Genomic DNA, 21,169 nt, shown 5'->3' with positions numbered 1-21,169 from the left:
AGTTTCTAACACACAATTCAACAAAACCTGACGTTTTAATCTCACAAAACGGGCATATGATTAGTGAAACTGAACAGTTCAAATTCCTAGGTGTTTAGATAGATAGTAAGCTGTCGTGGAAAGCCCACGTTCAGGATCTTGTTCAAAGACTTAATACTGCCATTTTCACTATTCGAACGGTATCGAAAGTGAGTGATACTTCGACACGTAAATTAGTCTACTTTGCTTATTTTCATTCACTTATGTCGTATGGTATTATGTTTTGGGGTAACTCTTCCCATTCTAGAAGGATATTTTTGGCTCAGAAGCGGGCGGTTCGGGCAATGAGTGGTGTGAGTTCACGAACCTCTTGTCGACCTCTGTTCACGAGCTTGGGTATTTTGACATTGGCCTCTCAATATGTATATTCCTTATTGTCGTTTCTTGTTACCAATATTAGTTTATTTCCAACAATAAGCAGCTTTCACTCGATTAATACTCGGCAGAAATCAAACCTCCATTTGGATCGGACTTCCCTCACTCTTGTGCAAAAAGGTATGCAGTATACTGCTGCATCCATTTTCAATAAGCTGCCACTCAAATTCAAAAATCTTAGCAGTAATCCACGCGCTTTCAAATCGAAACTGAAGAGTTTCCTCATGGGTCACGCCTTCTATTCTGTCGAGGAGTTCCTTGAAAAATTAAGCTGATTCTCATTGTATTGCTGATAGCGTTTGCTTAAACTTATGGACTGATTTTCTTTCAGGTTCATGAACATTTATTTTTATCTGTTATTACTTTTATGTTGTAAGTTCATGTAATGACACGTTCCATGACCCTGGAGATTTGGTCCTCAACTTGGTCCTACGGAACTTGACATGTAAATAAATAAATAAATAAATACAGACTGATTATGTTAGCCACAGCAACAATAGCAAAACCGAGACGTAGAACATTGCCAGACTGCATAACAACTTACTCACTCTCCCCAACAGTGACTATTCATTTCTCTAGCGTTCATATTGTCTAGCACAGGGTCCGCTTTCTCAGCATTTGGCCAATTTCATTTTATCATTATTTAAGTATAAGCCGAATGTCCTCCTTGACGCTATAGTCATCAAGGTAACCTATGTGTGGTGGAATAGGTCATTGGGGAGCGGTGGTGCTGGTGTGAGACACGTGTATGCATTCTTTGATCATCTTCATTTCAAAAATAGACATAAAGGTTTCCACCCAAGACGGTGTGAACCCAGTTCCAATTATACATAAAACTGTTCCACAATATAATCAACCTCTTAATCTGAATTTGGTAGTAACAGTATTCACGAAAATTTGCAAAACTCAACATTCACTTATAAGAATACACAAGGCACAGTTCCAACATTTACAATACTCATAAATCAATACAAAGTACTACACTGGGACAAATGCAGGTCAAGCTCCAGCTTCAGCTATTACCTGAATGGTACTTAAGGTATGCATCAAAATTCTGAAGTAAAAATTTGGTTGACTAGAACTCAATATAAGATTTAGCCCAATAGCACAAATGTTAGTCTAATGCGAGCTTCAGTTACAATTTAAGTGGTACTTAAGGTGGGCACCAAAATTCTCAAGTAAAGTGCGATTAACTAGAACCAGTCAAAGGCTTGATTTAAAAGCACAAACGCTGGCCTAGTTCCAGATTCACTTGTTATTTGAATAATATCCCACTCGACAAGGACGTATAGCAAGTTACAGGACACTAACAGTAGGGTCCTAGAGGAAGGTTGCGAAACTGATTGAACATCGCCAATTACTTAGAAGTCCTTGTAACCAAAACTCTTTACTAACATGTTACAACGTCCAAGAATAAAAGTATCTTTTCTTTAGAACAATATAAACTTTAAGATCACCAGGCACAAACGGTTTCTTTATTTTTTTTACGGTACCAACGACCTTAAGGAATATAATTTCAATCGAGCCTCACTTTAATCTATAACCACGATTTTTCCTGTCACAAGAAGGAAATGTATCAAACACGAATAAATTACAGTGGGTGAGACCAACGTCAGAGTCCATTGTGGTGCAAGTTCCCAGATGGCGCAATAGACTCAAACGTAGACCTCTCAATATTCGTATGATATGCGGATCCCTCATAAGCAAGGTGACGGGCGTCATGAAACGCAGCATCTGGGTAGCAGCTTCCCCATCACTTTAACCGATCCCCTGCTTGCTGCATTGAAGCTCTTAATCTACACAATGTCCCCTGGCCGAAGTAGGGTTGGCAGCCTTCCTGCATTGCATTTCTGTGCTATCCTGTGGACGTCGAGCTTCAAATTTTTATGCTTGCTATTGTGTTGTCACTGATTTGCGCAGCATCGATCCGCATCGGCAGTAAATCATTTAGTGACCAAAAATTCGAGAGAGGGCTGTTGGGTTTAAATGCAAACATGATGGCGACCGGGTCCTGCTCATTATCTCCGTGCACTGCCATGTTGAATTCCAATCCCAACCACGACAAAGATACTTCCCACCGTGTATGGTCCACATGGTGGTGTGTGGGAAGAGCGACCCTCTCCGTGAACGTTGGATATTGTGGGGTGGACGTAGTACGACAAATTCCTGCCTCGAAACAGAATTTCCTAAAGCTCAGAGAAATGAAGTCCGTAATAACTACCCTACAGGGAATGTGGGAAAAATAGTCATACTCTGTGTCACTATCAATCAGCTAATCTGTGTAAAGGCGTTTACACACGTCGCTATGTAGCGGTTACCCTCTCTTAACCGTGGGATTGGGCCCACATAATCAGTATACAGTTTCCCTATTGTTAGCATGGTCACATCAAATGCCAACAATCTTGGCTATTCCCAGTAGCTCATTTGCTCATTCCATAAGACTTACACCAATCGACCATATATTTGTAGATTTTCGTCCATGGTATCTGTGACTTAGGAAGTAGGGATGAGGGTTTCACTTAGCATGGAAGGTCAAGGTCCCTACTATGTTACTCCTTAACACAACAACTAGCAAATCAATAATTAATAATTTATTCAAAACAAGCATTTATAAAACAGAGAAGAGGCAATCAGCTCTTGGCCGTGTTTAAGACAATATCAAAATATACATTCACAACAATTGACTTAAGAGATGAGCCACGGTGATTTCAATACTGAAGAAACATAAATTACAATCTGAAGGTGATTTTAAAAAGTGGCACAGATAGTATTTTTTGTTTAAAGGCAATAATCTTCAATATGAAAGTGATTTACAAGCACACCAGTTCGTTACGAACCCAGATAACACAAGGAGCACCACAACTTAATTAATACAACTGATTCACAAGCAAATTAACCCCCCCCCCCATTTTTTTAAATAGACATGAAACAGATGAAATGTCTACCAAACGGGTAGTGACGCCAGGCTTACCTGGGCAAAAATGACTAACTTAAAATGCCGGAAGCAGCAGACGAGCCATCCAAAACAACACCTAAACGCTGGGGCCCAACCAGGAGTCACTTCCCATTAGACGACACGTCACAGCTTCTGTTCACCGAAGCGGAAAGTGGCGCCGCTCCCACACACCCCAACTCGCAGAAGAACACAAACATACCGCAGAAAACACGGTAAACACCAAGCAAACATCAATTAATGTAAGTTAATAGATTAATAAACAACAATATAAATGAAAAGCCAATAAATGCTTTCATTAGAAGTGACTCAACTTTTATTGCAATATCAATGCTGCAAAACAAAATGGTTCAAATGGCTCTGAGCACTATGGGACTTAGCATCTGAGGTCATCAGTCCCCTAGAACTTAGAACTACTTAAACCTAACTAACCTAAGGACATCACACACATACATGCCCGAGGCAGGATTCGAACCTGCGACCGTAGCAGTCGCGCGGTTCCGGACTGACGCGCTTAGAACTGCTTGGCCATCACGGCCGGCTGCTGTAAAACATTTGTACTAAGAACTGTACACAAATCCAATGCTGAAAATATAGTTTGCCAAACAATATTTCCACATATGATTAAGTGTACAAAGATGAAATAAAAAAAAATTCAAGATAATATCACGGTATGCAAATGCGCAACTTCACAACGATACTAGGTTATCTGCACTTGAATTTCGTTGCATAGGTCTGCAATGTAGCTACCAATTGTGTAAGTTTGGTATGCATAAAATTACAACTAGACTATGACCTAATATCTACAATACCTTGCAGCTATTACATCATTTGGGAACACTGATTTTTTAAAGGAAGTAGTGTCTGCTGGTCTCCTTGCGGTCATCCACCTTACCGGCTTCTCTTACTTCCGCGTGACGTACATTAGGGCAACCAACCAACAAGTACACTCGCTGCAACGCAAATCATTCAACGAAACGAAGGCTCCAAAATCACTTACACCTTCGATGGAAAGTGTTGTTCTAGATGGTCTCGAGGGATGCGTCTCTCGGAGAAAACAGGCACCAAAGCAATGCGACGAACAGCGCCCGGAGTTGACATCAGGCAGGTGCACTACAATACTCCTGACCGTCCTGCAAGGTAGACCGGCCGCGCCGTTGCTGGCCGAGCCCGCGCGTTTTCCTCCTCCGTCCCCGCAAGCACGTCCTTCCGCCTCGTAGCGAGTGCGACCGCAACTGCCGCGACAGTGTAATCGATAGTGACGTGCCAAAGAGCTGGTGTGCCAGAAAAGGCGCACCACGGCTCAGTCTCCCCCGCTCAAACCTGACCAGCCCTCCCCCACCCCCCTCTTTCGTCTTATCACCACATAAAGAAGGAAAAGAGACTTATCTAACAGGCTTGATTTGGCTAAGGTGCACTCTGAACACCTTGCCCGTTGCAAGCTCCTTAACTAACAAATGAACAGGACCTAAGACCCTGGTGGCGGCAAACGGTCCCAAGTAACGCTGTACCAACTTACGAGTTCCCATACCACGAGCATTCCAAAAAAAAAAAAAATGGCTCTGAGCACTATGGGACTTAACATCTATGGTCATCAGTCCCCTAGAACTTAGAACTACTTAAACCTAACTAACCTAAGGACAGCACACAACACCCAGCCATCACGAGGCAGAGAAAATCCCTGACCCCGCCGGGAATCGAACCCGGGAACCCGAGCGTGGGAAGCGAGAACGCTACCGCACGACCACGAGATGCGGGCCACGAGCATTCCGACCAGCGATGTTCTTAATAAACACCTTATCCCCGTTCTTAGCCTGAAAAACGCTTCTGCCTCGGTTATAACGTTCGGCTTGCGGACGATGGCCTTACTCCAGTTGTTTCTAGCACGATGCCAGTTTTCCCTAAGGGTATCCGAAGTAATGGAAAGCGGCAACAAGTCATTGATGTGCCAAAGATTGGAAAGAGGCGAATTGACCGGATATGCCAACATTAACTCAGCCGGAACTGCCCTAGAAGTTTCATGCTGAGCCCTGAACTTATGTACCTACTCAATAATATTTTTAAAAAAACTCGCTAGTACAGCATTTATTTCGATATTTCGGCGAGACTACGTTACCATCTTCGGATCTTAAGCTACAGAAATTCACGTAACCTCCTCCATCTGTGTTATGTGTTGTGTCACGAGCATCGGGTCCGAAGATAATAACGTAGTCTTACCTAAACCAGTGATCGAAATACGAGTAAATGCTTCACTAGCGACCATGTGTGTCGGGAGGTTTTCTTTTAAGTTTATTACAAGGCGGATCGTCTCCAGTTTGGCACAATGCCAGGAATATATATTTTATCAGAAGAAATGTATTGCTAATGTACTAAGACATTAACATAACCTTTATGGTATCCTTATATTTTAGAGCAGAATATATGTAAAATCAATTAAAATTTTGTAAAACTAGATGTGACACGACATGTTGTAGTACCTAGGCAGCAGGATAAAATTGAGTGCCGAAAAATGAATAAGTAAATTAACAAAGGGGAAGAGGTGCTGGTGGCAGAAGTGCTGTGAAGGTGGATCGTGAGAAGTAATTGGATGACTTAGTCAATAGAACACTTGGTCGCGAATGGAAAATCTCCTAGGTTCGAATCTCATACGTTTACTTTGCCAGGAATTTTCAATGCCGCATGATTTTACTTGTTAAGGTGTGCGTTAAAGCGTGGATTCGCGTTGTATAAACAGTGATAAGCCTTGACTGATAACAGACTTCACCCACCTGTGAATCAGTTAAGCTGTGATACATGTCTTAACGCCGCCTGGAGACAGACAAAATACCATATAGCATAAGTCAGTCGGTTCGCTGTAGGGAAGAACGATTGCTGGTAAGCCTCAGACTGGGTTCTAATCACTAACTTTATCTTCACGGTCTTTTCGAATGATATACGTAGGAGCCAGCAATATATTTACTGACTCTTGCAGGACGGTTCGCTGTCGGAACTTTAACAATAGATCACACCGTGATGCAGAACACCACTCTTGCAGCGTCGGCCACTGGAGTTGACTGAGCATCTTCGTGACGCTTTCGCGCCTGCTAAATGAACCTGTAACAAAATGTGCTCGTCTTCGGATCTTCTGTTTCCTGTATCAGTCCTGTCTGGTAAGGATCCAATATTGACGAGCAGTATTCAAGTATTGGTCGAACGACTATTTTGTAAGCTACTTCCTTTGTTGACGGACAACATTTCCCGAGGATTCTTCCAATGAATACGAGTCGGGGTTCTGTGTTATTCGAGAATTATTTTGTAAGGTTGTTCTACTTCAAATTGCTCTGTAAGCATATTCCTAGATGTGTTATGAAAGCAACTCCTTCCAATGACTGGTCTGCAACTACAGTAAAGGATCTAATGTTCTAATGCGTATGAATTCCTAAGGGGCCAGACTGCTGAGGTCATTGGTCCGTAGACTTACACACTACTTAAACTAACTTAAAGTAACTTATGCTAAGAACAACACACACACACACACCCATGCCCGAGGGAGGACCTCGTACCTCCGGTGGCAGGGCCCGCGCAATCCGTGACATGGTGCATCAAACCGCGCGGTCACTATGCGCGGCAGTAAAGGATCTTTTCGCCTATATATTCGCAATACGTTACAAATTTTGATGTTGAGGATCTATTGCCACTCTCTACACAAACTTCCGACATTATCTAATAGATAATATCCTGTAGGGAATATCCTGTAACAGTCCCATTGGGGCACGGCCGAGATTACTTTTACATCTGACAACTTTTCTCCGTTAGGAATGATATGCTATATTATGTTTGCTAGAAACTCTTCAGTCCAGTGACACAACTGGTATGATATTCTATATGCTCGTATTTCGCCCATTAGACGGCAGTGCAGGACGGTATGTAATGTTTACCGGAGGTCAAGGAGCACAGCATCAACTAGGCCACCTGCAACTTTACCTACTGTTTTCTGAGTCTCGTTGACGAACAGAACGAGCTGGGTTTCACACGATCGTTGTTTTCAGAATCTATGTTGGTGCGTGCTAGGGATGACGGTTGTCGCAAATGGAAATTGGAAATTTGTGGTAAGTTCCTATGGGACCAAACTCCTATGGTCATCGGTCCCTAGGCGTACACACCACTTAATCTAAATTAAACTAATGTAGGCTAAGGACAATACACACACCCATGCCCGAGGGAGGATTCGAACCTCCGACAGGGGTAGCCGCGCAAACTGTGGCAACGCGCCTTAAACCGCACGGCTACCCCACGTGGATGTTGTCGCAGAAACAACCGATTTCCGCTTATATTCGTTTTTTGCTTTGCCAATTTAACAAGACTGCTAAAACCTTTAAAAACCTAGCTTCTGAAATAACGGGTTTCTGTTTTTTTATTTCTGAGTTTCCCGGAATAAACGTAGAAATCGAACAAAGACGAAAAATTTTGACTCTCTCAGTTTCAAGAAACATAGAACTAAAATATAAAATTAAATAGGCCAATAAAAGGAAACTTAGTCCGTTTTACGTTCGCTGCTCCTCTCGAAATGTGATAAGCCGTTGAATGCTACAAAAACCACCATTATTCTTCTATCGATTCTCATTTTTTTTAACTTTTCTCAAAAATATCTGGGCATTACGAATAGCCAGTGATAAAGGGTGAAAGCTGAAGCTAAATAACTCCTTTCCATGTTAATTTGTGTGTTTTCAAGGGCTACAGGCAAATAAAGGCATTTATGTAGGCACACGCAGCGGGTGAGCTACTTTCTGTTGTTACTGTATACTATAAATGAACTGCTGTTAATTTTTTAATTCCTACTGTAACCAAAGTTTCCTTCCTCTTTTATTATTTCATAGAAATGGCAGGCAAATCTTTAATCTTTTAATCCATATAAAGAATTGTACTTCATTGCTACATTACTTCGCAAAAATATTTCTAAACCGAGGTTGATGCCATACTGCGATACCACGGATGTTCGAAGATGACAGCGAGAAACTACTCTATAGACAAGATGGTGGCAGGTCTTGCTCACAGCACGCACACACGTGCCGCAAGCAACTACACGCGGAAATAGGGACGTTATTGTTTCGGCAATGCTGTACTCTGTACCAATTCTCATGGCATGTGTTTGTTGCTCATTTCTGCCGGCATTGTTATTAAAATAGAACTGATAGCTTTTTCAATTTTCTATAATAACATAATACAGGGTGATTCAAAAAGAATACCACAACTTTAGGAATTTAAAACTCTGCAACGACAAAAGGCAGAGCTAAGCACTATCTGTCGGCGAATTAAGGGAGCTATAAAGTTTCATTTAGTTGTACATTTGTTCGCCATTTCAGCCAATAAAGTTTTTGGTCCCTTTTTCTTCGAAGGTGCTACTGTAACTGGACTACAGTATCTGGAGATGTTAGAGAATTGGCTGTTCCCTCAGCTCGAACAAGAAGCACAACAATTCATATTTCAGCAGGATGGAACGCCACCACATTGGCACTTATCTGTCCGTAACTACCTGAACGTCAACTACCCGAGGCGATGGATCGGCCGCCAGGCACCCCGTGACAGAGCACTTCATCACTGGCCTCCAAGAAGCCCTGATCTTACCCCCTGCGATTTTATCTTATGGGGGTATGTTAAGGATATGGTGTTTCGGCCACCTCTCCCAGCCACCATTGATTGTTTGAAACGAGAAATAACAGCAGCTATCCAAACCGTTACGCCTGATATGCTACAGAGAGTGTGGAACGAGTTGGAGTATCGGGTTGATATTGCTCGTGTGTCTGGAGGGGGCCATATTGAACATCTCTGAACTTGTTTTTGAGTGAAAAAAAAACCTTTTTAAATACTCTTTGTAATGATGTATAACAGAAGGTTATATTATGTTTCTTTCATTAAATACACATTTTTAAAGTTGTGGTATTCTTTTTGAATCACCCTGTATTTCAAACCGATGAAAATTTTACGAATAAACATTATAACTTTTTTTGAAGGAGGTTTATTTAAAAACGAAAAATTTTTGCCCTGCTGCTTGGGACAATTAATGTTTAGCTTTTTTTACTCGGTTATTAGTGAAAAATTGACACCTGTCATAAACGAAACCGGACAAATACCGAAAGATACCGGTTATTCAGAAGTAAAATACTGGTATCGGTTTTAACCGATCGTTTTATCCCATCCATAGTTCCTACTGAGGAGATTTTCAGTTTCCCGAAATGTCATATTAGGCGAGCATAAAAATACAGAATCGTACAACAGACCGACGTCAGAGACGTGGGCCTATAGTATTCTGCGTCTGTGTCACGATCCTTCTTGTCAACAGGAATGACCTGTGCTTTTTTTTTCAGTCATTAGTAGCGCTTCGCTCTTTTAGAAACCTACGATACACTGCTGAGAGAAGAGGGGCAAGTTCTCTCGCATTCTCTGTGTAGAGTCTATAAGAGGCGTTCGAATGAAACCCAGGCACTAGTGTTAAGTAACAGTAACGATTTTATTAACCCAAAAATACAGCAGTACACGGTACACATACTCAAAAATAGTCGCCAAAACTGTTGGCACGTTTGTCCCATTGCGACACTAGCCGGTCGATTCCATCCGTGAAGAAGCTAGTAGGCTCCTGTCGGATCCAAGCCTGGACCTAGTCACACACTTCGTCGTCCGTTGCGAATCGGTTTCTGCGAATAGCTTCCTTTAGAGGTCCAAACACGAGAAAGTCACACGGCGAAAGGTCGGGACTGTGCGGTGGATGTTCCTGCGGTTCCTACCGAAACTGCTGCGATGTCATCTTCACCGCATTGGCCGTGTGCAGGCGGGCATTATCATGCAGGAGTATAACGCCATTGGACAACATGCCTCGGCGTTTCGACTTGATGGCTCGTCTAAGGTTCTGTAAAGTGGCTTGATAACGATGGACATTGATGGTGGTTCCTCGTTCCAGGAACTCGACATGAAGTGGGCCCTTGTGGCCAAAAAAGAAGTGCACGGCCTTTGATTTCTTTGTAGGTGGTGAAGTCGCATGTTTCGACTGCTTGCACTGACACTTGCTTTCCGATTCAAAATAGTGACACCATGTTTCGTCACTAGTGACAATACGCGACACAAAGCCGTATTCCTCCTCACAATAACGTTGCAGATGACTTAAAGATAGCGCCATTCGAGTTTTGCTCTTTTCGGCGGTCAGTTGGTGGGGAATCCACTGCGCACAGATTTATCGAAAGTTCAAATGTTGATGCATTATGTTGTGGACGTGCCCACGCTAATACCCAGTAATTGATGGATCTCGTCCACGGTGATTCTGCGGTTGTCCAAGACTAAAGAATTCACTTCCGCAAACATTTCCGGTGTTGGTGACACGTTGAGCCTGTCCAGGACGAGCATCGTCTTCCAGTGACGTTCATCCCTCAAAGAATCGTTTCCACCATTCCACAACACTTGAACGACTCAGACTGTACTCACGGCACACAGCCTTCATCCGTCGATACATTACACGGCCTTCAACTGCCTCCGCCGCCAAGAATCGAACCACCCCTCGTTGTTGCTGCTTACTCGCTGCATGTTCGGTAGTGGACGATAAATAGTGTGGCCACTTTCTCCTCGGCGTGAAACCACACCGGCGCTATGGAGCATCAAACAGTGCGCACGCGTCAGTCTCTCTACCAGCAGATAGTCACCTCATAAATGGTATCCCGTCAAGTCCAGTGGCCTTCTCTCTGCCGAGTGATTTCAGTTGCTTTCCGATCCCTTGGTGACTCATTTTAGTTTTATAGCATATAAAGAAATGAATTACAATTTGCAGTATGGTCAGGAGTTAAACCCAGATCTGTTGCTTACAAGCCAGATGTGCTAACAATTACACCATAGTAATGAGGCTAACAGAGCTGCGCGGACTACTGTAGCCTAGTGCTCTCCCTAACAGAAACGTCAAGTCACACCTTCAGCCCATTTTCCCCTTCTTAAACTGTTATTATTGGCGAGGCTCTTTGGTATTGGAATAGCACACAAGTTTTCTAAATAATGGGAAAATCCTCCTGTAACTCAGGGATATGTGGTCTATTGATCTGATGGAATTACGTTTTCCTCGATTCATATGAGTCTGGAGTTATATTCCGTAATGATAGAAGCTGAAGAAATGAATTAAAATTTGTACCACAGCCGGGACTTGAATCCAGGTCTCCTGCTTACAAAGCAATGTGTTAACCATTGCATTACTGCAGCAACACACTTGCACCATTTAAGAAAGGGAGAATAGGCTGGAGGCATGAACTGAAGTTTGTATTCGGGAGGGCAGCAGATTAGGATAGTTTGTGTAGCTGTGTTGGCCACACCGCTACAGAGGCATAATGGTTTGTACATGCGCCTAGTAAACAGGACACTTTGGTTCCAATCCTAGCTGCGGCACAAATTTCAACGTATTTCTTCAGCTTCTACCATTATGAAATGGTTCAAATGGCTCTGAGCACTATGGGACTTAACATCTGAGGTCATCAGTATACTAGAACTTAGAACTACTTAAACCTAACTAACCTATTGACATCACACACATCCATGCCCGAGGCAGGATTCGAACCTGCGACCGTAGCGGTCGCGCAGTTCAAGACTGAAGCGCCTAGAACCGCTCGGCCACTCCGGCCGGCTACCATTATCACAGATAAAGTTGAGACTGACATGTCTCCAGGAAAATGTAGTTCCATTAGGTCAATAGATCACCTATGCCTGAGTACAGGCAGAAAAATGTGAACGTATTTCAGTATCTGTCATTTTATTGTTCGTGCGACGATTTAAAGTTGGAAGTACAATGTAATCTTCCTCTGTGAAAGAGATCTTGGTAAAAGACGCTAGTATTTCGGGCTTTTCTACGTCACGAGATAAATAGTGTTGCCTGTTCATGACAGCGGAGAAGCATTAGGTCACAGACTCTTCCTCATCGGAGAGGAAGGCACTGCAGATGAAATTGTGTGTTGGTCTACTGCTGTATCGTGAGGAGGGGTGGAGGTGTCCTTGCCGGTGACTACAGCGCGCGCCAGGCGGCGGACCACGTGTGACGGCTTGCACGTGTGGCCTCGCCGGCTAATAAGGTTTCGCCGGCCGGATCGGCGAGCTCTGGCTCGTTAGCGGCGGCCTGGACCGCCTGACGAGAACGCAGCGCGCAATCCAATCTGCAATCACCCGTGGCCCGCAGCTGCGTCGCCTGGCGAACGCCGGCCGCTCGTGGCCGTGCAGCTGCCGCGCTGCCGCACCAGAGACCGGGCTGCACCAATAACCACGCCCCGGGGTGGCGGTCGTCGCCTCTGTCCACCGTCAGTGTCTGTCCAGCGACATGTTCCTGACACGCATATTACGTCTCCGGAGAAATCAAGGCTGAGACGACATTGAAATAACCGCTCATTCGACCTACATCTTCGCACACTGAAAAGCCAAAGAAACTGTCACATCTGCCTAATAACATGTAGGGCCCCCGCGAGCACGCAGGAGTGCCACAACACGACGTGGCGTGGAGCCGACTAATGTCTGAAACAGTGCTGGAGGGAATTGACACCTTGAATCTTGCAGTGCTGTCAATAAATCCGTAAGAGTACGAGGTGGTGGAGATTTCTGAACAGCACATTGCAAGGCATCCCAGGTACTCTAAATAATGTTCATGTTTGGGGAGTCTGGTGGCTAGCGGAAGTGTTTAAACTTAGAAGAGTGTTCCTGGGGCTATTCTGAAGGAATTCTGGACGTGTGGGGTGTCGCATTGTCCTATTGCAATTGCCCAAGTCCGTCGGAACCCACAATGGATATGAATGGATGCAGGTGATTAGATACGTTGCTTACGTACGTATCATCTATCAGAGTCGTATCTAGACGTATCAGGGGTCCCATATCACTCCAACTTCACACGTCCCAACCATTACATAGCCTCAACCAGCTTGAACTGTCCCCTGCTGACATGTAATGTCCATCGATTCATGAGGTTGTCTCCGTACCCGTACACGTCTATCAGATCGATACACTTTGAAATATGTTTCTAGTCATCAACAGTCCAAAGTCGGTATTGACGGGCCCAGGAGAGTCATGCAGTCATCAAGGATACACAAGTGTCCCATATCGATGATGTTTCGTTGAATGGTTGGTGGCGAAACATTAAAATATGCATATTAACAGAATCTTCCGTCGGTTCTTGGTAGAACAACATTATAATAATAAATGAAAAGCACCAGTTTGCTTTTGTTCTACAATATCGTAGAACAAAAGCAAACTGGTGCTTTTCATTTATTATTAAAATATGCTGCAATTTGCGGAAGGGGTGTCACGTTGAACGATTCTCTTCAGTCGTCGTTGGTCCCGTCCTTGCAGGATCTTTTTTCGGCAGCAGCGATGTCAGAGATTTGATGTTTTACCGGATTCTTGGCATTCACAGTACACTTGTGAAATGGTCGTACGGAAAAATCCCCACTTCATACCTACCTCGGAGATGCTGTGTCCTATCGCCCGTGCGTCGATTACAATATCACGTTCAAATTCACATAAATCTCGATAACCGGCCATTGTAACAGCACTAACGGATCTAACAACTACACCAGAGTTCTGTTGTCTTCTGTAGGCGTTGCTGACCGCAGCGCCACAGTCTGCCTCTTTACATATCTCTGTATTACACTACTGGCCATTAAAATTGCTACACCACGAAGATGTGCTACAGACGCGAAATTTAACCGACAGGAAGAAGATGCTGTGATATGCAAATGATTAGCTTTTCAGAGCATTCACACAAGGTTGGCGCCGGTGGCGACACCTACAACGTCGCCTGGTGAAACGTTGTTGTGATGCCTCGTGTGAGGAGGAGAAATGCTTACCATCACGTTTCCGACTTTGATAAAGGTCGGATTGTAGCCTATCGCGATTGCGGTTTATCGTATCGCGACATGGCTGCTCGCGTTGGTCGAGATCCAATAACTGTTAGCAGAATATGGAATCGGTGGGTTCAGGAGGGTAATACGAAACGCCGTGCTGGATCCCAACGGCCTCGTATCACTAGCAGTCGAGATGACAGGCATTTTATCCGCATGGCTATAACGGATCGTGCAGCCACGTCTCGATCTCTGAGTCAATAGATGGGGACGTTTGCAAGACAGCAACCATCTGCACGAACAGTTCGACGACGTTTACAGCAGCATGGACTATCAGCTCGGAGACCATGGCTGCGGTTACCCTTGACTCTTCATCACAGACAGGAGCGCCTGCGATGGTGTACATCATGATGGTCGCATCCGTGTTGGTCGACATCGCGGTGAACGCACGTTGGAAGCGTGTATTCGCCATCGTCATACTGGCGTATCACCCGGCGTGATGGTATGGGGTGCCATTGGTTACTTGTCTCGGTCACCTCTTGTTCGCATTGACGGCACTTTGAACAGTTGACATTACATTTCAAATGTGTTACGACCCGTGGCTCTACCCTTCATTCGATTCCTGCAAAACCCTACATTTCAGCAGGATAATGGACTACTGCATATTGCAGGTCCTGTACAGGCATTTCTGGATACAGAAAATGTTCGACTGCTGCCCTGGCCAGCACATTCTCCAGATCTCTGACCAACTGAAAACGTCTGGTCAATGGTGGCCGAGCAACTGGCTCGTCGCAATACGCCAGTCACTACTCTTGATGAACTGTGGTATCGTGTTGAAGCTGCATGGACAGCTGTACCTGCACACTCCATCCAAGCTCTGTTTGACTCAATGCCCAGGCGTATCAAGGCCGTTATTACGGCCAGAGGTGGTTGTTCTGGGTACTGATTTCTCAGGCTCTATGCACCCAAATTGCGTGAAAATTTAATCACATGTCAGTTCTAGTATACTATATTTGTCTAATGAATACCCGTTTATCATCTGCATTTCTTCATGTTGTAGCAATTTTAGTGGCCAGTTGTGTAGAATAAGCATGTCCATACCAGTTGCTTTGTTGCTTCAGTGTAGATACTCTGCAAGCCACTGTACTGTGCATCGCGGAGGGTACCCTATACCGCTACTAGACTGTTCTACTCGCAAATGGAGCGAACGACTGTCTGTACCCCCCGTACGAGCCCTGATTCCTCTTATCTTGTGATCTTTATTCGAAATGTGCGTTGGTGGCGGTAGAATCATTCTCCAGACCGCTTCAAATGCAGCTTCTATAAATTTTCTTAATGGCGTTCCTCGAAAATAACGCCGCCTTCCCACCGAGGTTTTCCATTTGAGTTCCCGAAGCATCTCCGTAAAACTTGAGTGTTGTTCGAAGCTACCGGTAACAAATCTACAAGCCTGCGTCTGAACTGCTTCGATGCTTTCCTTCAGTCCAAACTGGTGCGGATCCCAAATACTCGAGCAGTACCAAATAATGGGTCGCACTAGTGTCTTGTACGCCGTCTACTTTACAGATGAACCACACTTTCCTGAAACTCTCCCAATAAACCAAAGTCGACCATTCCGTAATATAATCCTTACATGCTGGTTCCATTTCATATTGCGTTGCAACAGTATGTCTAGTCCGTCTCGGTAAACGCACGATTAGTGCCCTTGATTGATATACGAAAGCACCCGGGTTCGGTTCCCCGTCGGGTCGGAGGGAGTGTTGTGCTATCGTATCGTCATGATTGAAATTACATTATTGAGATCGCTGATTGGGCGCAGCCCGAAAGTCAACTTTTTTAAAAAAGTTACGCCTTGCTATTTAATCGATATGACTGTGTCAAGCAGCACTCAACTAATGCTTATCCGAATATTACGGTCGTGTTTTTCCTAGTCATCTGCATTAACTTGACATTTTTCTACATTTGAAGCTAGCTAGCATTCATAACAGCAAGCGGAAATTTTGTCTAGTCATCTTGTAGCTTCCTACAGTTACTCTCCGACTATCCCTTCCCGTACACCACAGCGTCACCAGCAAACAGCCGCAGATTGCTACACATCCTGTCCGACAGATCATTTATGTACTGTCTGTTAAGTAAGTGTCTTGTCGGCATCATACGCAGTTGGTAAAAGATGTCGCTTTAGTTCTTTCACAACTCAACACAGGCAAATTTTGTCATTCATGCAATGTTCATAAAGCTTTAGTTTACTTTGAATTCTTGACTGACATATACAAGAGGAGACATGAGCGTAGCTTAAGCGTGGCTTTAATCAAATATGTTTGATGCCGACTGCCAGACGTTGGTTCATTGACAGAAATGAAGACTGGACACTGCAGGAGGACAATGATCCGAAGTATCGCAGAGGGCTTTGCAGTGACTGGAAAAAAGAGAAAGGTGTGCAGGTACTCGAACTGGAATGGCCCTCACAGTCACCCGGCTCTAATCTTATTGAAAACGTACGGTCTTACATCAAAAAGAATTTCTAAGTAAGAAAGATCTTCACTCTGAAACATCTGTAAACTGAAATTCGACGCATTTGGCGGTCCCTGCCACGTGAATACGCGGAAAACTTGGTTTCAACAATGGATTTTTTTTAAAATTGAAAATTTGTGGTAAGTTCTTATGAGACCATACTGCTGAGGTCATAGGTCCCTAAGCTTACCCACTACTTAATCTAACTAACTTACCTTAAGGACACACACAGCCATGCCCCCGAGGGAGGACTTGAACCTCCGACGGCGGAGGGGGGGGGGGGGCAGCCGCGCGGACCTTGACATAGAGCCTCAGACCGCCGCTTGGTTACCCCGCGCTTTCATCCATGCCTCGTCGGAGATACCAAGCAATAGACTATTTTCTTGTGTTAAAAATATGGTTCAGATTGCTGTTATTCTGGGTGATTATAACACTTAAATTGCATTTACGGTCAATATTCTCACAAAATATCTGTTATTTTTATGTAATTGGAGCTTAAAAATCGTTAAATATCAACATCTGTTCATGTGATCGAAAGGGCTCGGTTATTGGCAGATGCTCTCGTGACGTCACAGGCTAGGAATCAGACGAAGCAATACTTGTGTTACAGGAGCGTTAGCTGAACTTGTGAGGTTTTTATGTACTTTTACTGCAAACAGTACATTTAGTGATGGGCCGGCCGCGGTGGTCCAGCGGTTCTAGGCGCTCAGTCCGGAACCGCGCGACTGCTACGGTCGCAGATTCGAATCCTGCCTCGGGCATAGATGTGTGTGATGTCCTTAGGTTAGTTAGGTTTAAGTAGTTCTGAGTCTAGGGGACTGATGACCACAGATGTTAAGTCCCATAGTGCTCAGATCCATTTGAACCATTTGAACCATTTAGTGATGGCAAACGCAATTACAGCTTTTAATTTACAGGCAGGTGACACAAACATAAAAACTGTGGTGTTTGTGAGTGTAAACTAACGTTGGTGTCTGAAGCAGACTTACTTCATGTTTATGCAACAGGATGTTGTTGTTATGGTCTTCAGTCCTGAGACTGGTTTGATGCAGCTCTCCATGCTACTCTATCCTGTGCAAGCCTCTTCATCTCCCAGTACCTCCTGCAGCCTACATCCTTCTGAATCTGCTTAGTGTATTCATATTTTGGTCTCCCTCTACGATTTTTACCCTCCACGCTGCCCTACAGTACTAAATTGGTGATCCCTTGATGCCTCAGAACATGTTCTACCAACCGATCCCTTCTTCTACTCAAGTTGTGCCACAAACTCCTCTTCTCCCCAGTCCTATTCAATACCTCCTCATTAGTTATGTGATCTACCCATCTAATCTTAAGCATTCTTCTGTAGCACCACATTTCGAGAGCTTCTATTCTCTTCTTGTCTAAACTATTTATCGTCCATGTTTCACTTCCATACATGGCTACACTCCATGCAAATACTTTCAGAAACGACTTCCTGACACTTAAATCAATACTCGAGGTTAACAAACTTCTCTTCTTCAGAAACGCTTTCCTTGCCATTGCCAGTCTACATTTTATATCATCTCTACTTCGACCATCATCAGTTATTTTGCTCCCCAAATAGCAAAACTCATTTACTACTTTAAGTGTCTCATTTCCTAATCTAATTCCCGCAGCATCACAGGATGAAACTGCAAGAGTTTAAACAATAAAGACCCTAGATGACACTACGAAGATAAAAACATTGTTTCTAAAAATGTAAAATGTGTGTCGCCACATTAACTAGGAAGTGTCTTTCCGCACGTCACACGCGTGAACAGCGATTGCAAATGTAAGCGCATGTGAACAGCAGGGCAAGCGCAATAATATTCTGTCTCTAAACAGCGTGGTGAAGTTTTGTAATTGTGATTTGATATCAGAGCATTGTCGAGTCGTTTTACAAATAACTTAAATGTTTCCAGAATGAAATTTTCACTCTGCTGAGGAGTGTGCTCCGATATGAAACTTCCTGGCAGATTAAAACTGTGTGCCGGACCGAGACTCGAACTCGGGATCATCGCCTAATGTCCCGATTTCGAGTCTCGGTCTGGCACACAGTTTTAATCTGCCAGGAAGTTTCAAGTTTAATGTTCTTTCGGGTTAAATTCGAACCAGCGATGATGAACATTGTTTTACACAAGTCGACGTTCCAACAACTGAACTACCGAATGATTGAGGTGTAGTTAGGTAAAACGACAATTTCCATTAGGAGTTTAATTTCGTTGAATGACGCTATCCTTCGTTGTAACAGTGGGAGAGCATAGCTCGAAGATAAGTTAACGTTAACTTCACAGGGAAAGACATTTTTAATGTAGTTAGCACACTACACGTCTTCAGTCAGTGAGAAAAGAGACATACGGGGTGTTCGGAAATACCCGTTACAAATTTCTTGGACTTGTGGATGGGAGAGAGTACATAATATTTTGAGCAGGAACCCATGTCTGCAAACTTACCGTTTCCGTTCGACGACTGTTTTAATTCAGATGTGTAACGCGTCCATGTCTGCCGAGGGAAAGAGAAAAAGAGTTGCTTGCCTTGGTATGCAGGTTCCTGGTATGTAGGGTAGAAAGGATAACGGGTATGGACCCGTTCTTGGAAGCTGTGCCACTGAATATCCCTCAGGAAATTTAGTTTCAGCATGATGGTGCACCACGTCATTTATCACGTGCGGATGGGAGGCGTTTCAAAATCGATGAGGTGGAAGTTGGATAGGCCGAGTGGTTCACTCGCTTGGCCGCCGCCATCGCCGGATTTAATTCCTATGGACTACTTCTTATGAGGTCGTCTGCAGAGTTTAATTTACGAGAGTCCTTTAGAGACAGAGGATCTGCTGACACGACTTCTGACCGCTGCACTAGAAGCTGAAGAGACATCAAATGGAATGGAGAGAGTGTACCAGAACATAATTCACAGGTACAATGTGTGTAACGACGTCGGCGGTCGCCACATCGAGCCGCAGGCAGCCAAGTACACGTTTTTTTACTCTCTCATGAGCAATTTCGGACATTATCAGAGATAAGTTAATTACTCGTCGGCGACTGACGCTTCTTGTAATAAGAGCTTCCACCATGTTGTTGAAGTGTAATATGATGGATTATTAGCGCAGCTTCTAATGTTTTTAGCATATAAACTTAGCGTATATGCGTGCACGTTGGCAGTAGAGAATTTACAGTGGTGGAAACAAGAATAAAAAAGTACCAAAAATTTAAAGAAAGCTTTGTCTTTATCATTTAATAGTTGCTACTAATCCCCTTAGATTTCCATGTTCGCAGAACAAGTTTACTGACAGTGACGAGGTTGTGGAGAAAGCAAATTGTTCTCGTCTATCGTGATTTCAGCAGTCAAGGTCATAATAATAACTTCAAAGGGGCTATAAATTTAACGTAATACTCATTTATTAAACCACAAACGGTGATATTCAATGATATACGAGAATGGTTCAGTGTTGAATTTGGCAGTAGACTTATTACGATGTGGATTAATTTGACAATCGCGGAAATAGAATAGATACATAAGAACCAAGAAAGGCTTAGAAGCAATGATTACACTAATCTAAAAAATTTCTAATGTCCAAAAATATACTTGAGTCCAAAAAGTAGTCTTGAATGTGGAATAACAGTGTGGTAGTTGAAATGAAATGATCGTATGGCAGTAAAGGCCTTGGATTCATATCATGAAAGTTCGAGCGCCGAGTTGCAAGTCTTTTCAGCTGACACCGTATGAGACGACTTGTATGATGATGCAATAGGAAGGAGGACAACACAACAGCCAGTCTCCGAGGAGAGAAAATCCCCGACCCGGCTGGAAATCGAACCCGGAGCTGAGATAGTGGTCGGCAGAGGAGTAAAACATAGGCGATGGAAAAGGCCAATACGAACCGATCAGAATTAGGAGTTGCGGTAGACTTTACGAGACCAAATGGATTTATCGAGTAACGAACACGCAATGAAACAAGTGAACGAGAAAAAATTCTAATAAAGAACGTAATGAATTCAAAAAATAGAGTAGTTGAGAATGTATTACGACAAGAATCCTTCCTGAAATCTGTAACTGAAGGGACTGTGGACAGAGCGAGTCGCACAGGCAGACCGACTTGTAAAATGCTCTGAAAAGGTTTTCTACCACCTGGATATCTGCGAACCTGTGTGGATTCAGATTCAAAGAGAATGATGAATGAAAGAATGAGGCTTAAAAAAGCAGAAAAACAAAAACAAAAATAACTTTAATGTGAATTAGAAGCAAGAAGTAGCCAAAATAAAAGCAGTCAGTCAGAAAATGCACATCTTTACACATCTGTGATATCGAATCTGCTATTGAGTCAAAATCAATACATTGTTGCTCAACTACGTGTGGTATAGCGTTCTTAAATCCACCTTGGCATGGTCGCCACTATATAGTTGAGACGCTGCTGCTGAACTCTGTCCCACTAAGCGACAGAAGTCCCTGCTACGGTCATCCAGCGTGTATC

This window comes from Schistocerca americana, chromosome 1 (genome assembly GCF_021461395.2).
Source record: "Schistocerca americana isolate TAMUIC-IGC-003095 chromosome 1, iqSchAmer2.1, whole genome shotgun sequence".
NCBI lineage: Eukaryota > Metazoa > Arthropoda > Insecta > Orthoptera > Acrididae > Schistocerca > Schistocerca americana.
Note: the sequence above shows the minus strand (reverse complement) of the source record.